Genomic DNA, 4581 nt, shown 5'->3' with positions numbered 1-4581 from the left:
ATGGCATGATGTGGACATTGTCTCTCCAACTCCTTCCATCTCATCCATGACTCATAAAAAGTCTCATCTTCTCTTGGTCTAAAAGCAATCATTTGATTCCTCAACTCTTGAGTTTTTCCAGGTGGAAAGTATTGGGCAAGAAATGCATCGTGAGTCGCTCCCAATTTGTAATTGAGTTGTGAGGTAAAGAATCAAGCCAATCCAATGCTCTATCTTTCAAAGAGAATGGAAACAATTTTAGCCTTGCTGCATCATCAGATACTCCAGGTTGTTTTTGCATGTCACAAATCATAGCAAACTTCTTCAGATGTGTGTGTGGATTTTCAGAAGGATGACCCCCAAATTGAGAATTCTGAATCATTTGAAGAACTCCAAAATCCATCTTGTAACTATTTGCATCAATCCTTGGTCTTGCTATGCTCTCTCTCAAATCATCAAAACGTGGAAAAGCATGATCCATCATACTTCCCCTAGGCACGTTTGCATTAACAACTTCTTCTCCTTGGGCTTCATTTTCATTGTTTTGACCATTTCCAGCATTACCAACACCAATTCTAATTCTTTCATCAGCCATATCTGCTTCAATTTCGGTTTCTCTCAAAGCTTCCTTCCTTTTTCTGGTTTCTTTCTTGTTGGCCTTACAAAATTTCTCTATTTCAGGATTGAACAACAAGGATGTATCACTTGAGCTTCTAGCTCTTCTCATAAAAGATTAAAAGTACCTGAAAAAGAACAAACAAACACAAAAATGAAAAGATAACAAAAATAAAACTAAAAACAACTAAAATGATCAAGAATTCAATCTTAAACAAACAACTCCCCGGCAACGGCGCCAAAAACTTGATGCGTCCCAACCGCAAGTGCACGGGTCGTACAAGTAATATAGAAAAGATATCGATCCCACGAGGAGTTGTGTTAATGATTGAATTTTCGATATAAAAGTTGACTAAATTGAAGTATTCATGAAATTAAAATAATGAATTAATGGGTAATGGAGTACGAAATCTAAATGTGCAAATTTAATATTCTATTCAACAATGTATTAATTAAACTAAAATTGCATCAAATTGAAATAAGCAAGTTCAAATATGGCAATATTTAAAATGGCAAATGATTAAATTCGATTAGAAATTAACAATGGTAAAAAGGCGATTCCGGAGTTCGGGATTTCATATTCAAGCTATTTTGGGATTTTCCCTAGCTAGCCCAATCCATGAAATTTATGGGTTTAAAGGAGATTAATTCTAAAATCCTTTGAAAACTCTTTCGAGTGAGACAAAGAGTGCCTTAATTAACTTAATCCTACTTTCGTGGAGTTAAAATTAACCAAGACCCATTAGGTTCTTTAATCAATCTATTAAAACCCTCTTAACCCTTAGTCTATTTCTAGATCTAAGTTAATTAAGTCCAATTTCTTGATTAACTATCACTTGGTTTTCTCCTTTCTGCTTCAACCAAGGATTAAGAACATAACTTAATTGGGCCCTTCTTTAAGCCTTTGAATAAGCACACAAGAAATGGATTAAACCACATAAATTCATTAAATTGTTACTAACCCACTACAAATCCAAAAAAATAACTAAAATATTACATCCCTTACTCCAGAATCAAAAGTAAACTACTCACTATCCATAATGCTTACAAGATATGATGAGTTTAAATGGAAATAAAGCTTTAATCTAAGCTAAGAAGTAAGAAATTAAACACTAGAAATGTAGAAAAATGTAAAGGAAGGAAGAAATGCAAATCTTGGTTAAAAATGGTGTGGAAGGTGAAAATGACTCCTCAAATTCTCTCTTCTCCTCTTCTTCTTTTCTCCTTGCCTCCCTTCTAAAATGAGAAAATGGGACTATTTATAGCATTTTTCTGACATGGAGCCCTAAAATGGTATGTTCTAGGAGGAATTATTTGAGGGAATCTCCCACACTCATTAATGAACTCTTCATGGATCGCATAAGTGGATCGCATAAGTTATGCAGTCCCTTATGCGCTACTGGTTCTGGGGTCACTTATGCGGTCGCATGACTTGGTGCATAGGTTATGCACAATTTCGTGAATGTGCATAAGGGAGGCGAGAATGTGCATAAGCTATGCGATCTCCTTATGCACATTTCGGTTCTCGGGAACAGTGATCTTTCTCCTTATGCAGATCTGCATAGCTTATGCGGCAAGTTATGCCAGTTTGGTCAATGCATATTTCAGCTTGAAAACTTGTTTTTGACATCTTTTTGCTGTAGAAGACACTCCTCAATGGCAAAATTCTCTTTAGTCCTTCAAAAACACCATTTTTCCTACAAAACAAAGTAAAAATTACAAATTAATCCAAAATCGACAATTATGAAAAACTAACTAATTAACTAATAAAATTAGCTAAAAATGACTAATAATCAAATAAAAATGGTTATGAAATTAAACCTAAATGATTATGCAAAATGTATGCATCAGCTATGCCTATTCCCTCTCCATAGGTACTCTCTGGCTGTGCCCTTTTGTACATTACATGTATGATAACGGGACCGTCGCACCTAACATCAAAACAAAGATATTTCTGATACACAGGATCCTCTCAAAGAGGCAAGTGTAGAGCATACGTATCTCTGATTATAAGAGTATGATACATGTTCAAAGGTTTTCGGAGAGAAAGAGAAAGGTTTAGAAAGCCATAGAAGAAAACTTCAGAGAATATTATTGAAAGGGAAACTGAGTCTGATTACAACTGAAGAGAGCAACTCCTTATATAGACTCAGAGGCTCTAAGGATTATAAGCAACCGGTTAGAAACTGGCTACCGACACTCTTAAAGTAAATAAAGTAAAAACAAAACCAAGAAGTACATTTATTACATAGTTGGCCTGTAACACCCTTATTTGTATCGCCTGGCACATTTCACTATTCCGGTGACCGGAGTCGGTCCGAACAATTAAGGGGATTAGAACCACACTTAAGACAACTAGATAAGCCATAAACACAAATAATTAGTAATTGTCAATTAGTTAAGTATAAATAAGAAAAACAGAACATAAGAAGTTAAACGAGCCGAAAGTCACAGCGATGGGTGACCTTCTCGGGAAGGACTGCGAAGTCGATTTAAACTCAAATTTCGAACCATAAAATGTGACGCTGCGGTTCTTAGGACTATTATGAACACAGTGGAAAAGAGAAAATCACAGAAAAAGATTGTTAAGCCAGTTAAATAATTAGGTCAGGGGGCCAGAAGAAATATTAAATTATTTGCAACCAGGTTGAACTTACGAAAGCGCTTGGTCAATTGACCCGAGAGTCGACTCGACCTAATCACAAATAAAATTGGAGAAAAGAAAATTTCGGAGTCGGGAATTAAATTAAATAACTAATAGAAAAATAAATAGAAAAAAAAGAGAAAATGAAAAAGTTAAAAAGGTAATGACATCATGTGATGACATAAGCATGATGCCATAAATATTATAATTAAAATTTATTTAATTTAGATAAATTTTGGTCTTCCTAAGAGATAAACTCATAAAAGAAAAAGAAAAGAAAAGAAAAAAAAAACACTTATCTTCTTCAAGTGGCCGTCCCCTTCTCCATCTCATCTCCATGGTTGTCCTCCATTGAAGCTTGCACTTGCAAGTTTTTGTTCCCTCACTTAACCTTAATTTCTACCACAATTATTTCATAAAACCTTACTACCCTCACTTGAGAAGGAGATTTAACAAAGAAAGAAGGAAGAAAAAGAGGAGATTGAAGAAGGGAACATCCAAATTAAGGTTAGTAATTTAAGTTTAAAAAATTCAGTTTATACTTTATGTGTTTAGCTCAATTAACTTAGATTTTCACTCAAAAATCAAAGAAAACAATTGTTGGGGGACTTTTAGTGAATTCAGCCAGCTAGGGTTTGCTATGAATATGCTTGTGTTTTGATTGAATTCAATATGTATGAAAGCCTAATTGAGTTGAGGAATGATATTGGTATGCTTAGAATTAATTGAATGTAACAAATTGAGAATTAGGGTTTGACACTTAGGGTTTAGGAGATAAAATTTGGAGAAATGGTGAAATGATGTATTTGACCTAGTTTGAGGTGAGAAATGGTCATTTGTGACCAAATGAAGTGTGTTGGAAGTGTTGGAGTTGACTTTAAATTCGGATTCAATGTGGTCATGCTGCTGGCAGTAGGACCAAGGTCCCTTTGAGGGACCAAAACTGAAAATTTACAAGTCCAATTGGTATGAGACCAATTGGGAATGAAAATAGACATAAAATGACACAATTTTCATTTAGGAATCATACCCAAAAAGTGGACAAAACCTAGTGAACAAATTGACCAAATCTGAAAATTCTCAGTCTGCTCTATACAAACTGACCAAAGGAACAGTGTTTATTCATTTGGCCATAACTTGAGCTAGACAAGTCTAAATGACCTGAAATTTTACCAGTGGACAGTTGAGATATAGAACTAAAACTTTCATGAAGAACACAAACCCAAATTATACCATTAACCAAGTCATTTGGCCACCCAAATTTGGTGACCTAAAACTGCCAGAACCAAGATTTGCCTAGAAATCTGGGTTAAGTCCAATCTGGCAGCCATGGTTCAAATGAC

The 4581-nt window shown here is 34.9% G+C and overlaps 1 non-coding gene across 1 annotated transcript; it reads left to right on the top strand.

The window, feature by feature from the left end:
• Positions 1–108, top strand: LOC131178103 (small nucleolar RNA R71). The gene has a single exon (XR_009147236.1). It is a non-coding gene; the product is annotated as a small nucleolar RNA R71 (small nucleolar RNA).
• The last annotated feature ends 4473 nt before the right edge of the window (positions 109–4581 follow it).

Source organism: Hevea brasiliensis, chromosome 2 (genome assembly GCF_030052815.1).
Source record: "Hevea brasiliensis isolate MT/VB/25A 57/8 chromosome 2, ASM3005281v1, whole genome shotgun sequence".
Classification (NCBI taxonomy): domain Eukaryota; kingdom Viridiplantae; phylum Streptophyta; class Magnoliopsida; order Malpighiales; family Euphorbiaceae; genus Hevea; species Hevea brasiliensis.
Note: the sequence above shows the minus strand (reverse complement) of the source record. Positions and strands in the feature narration are given on the sequence as shown.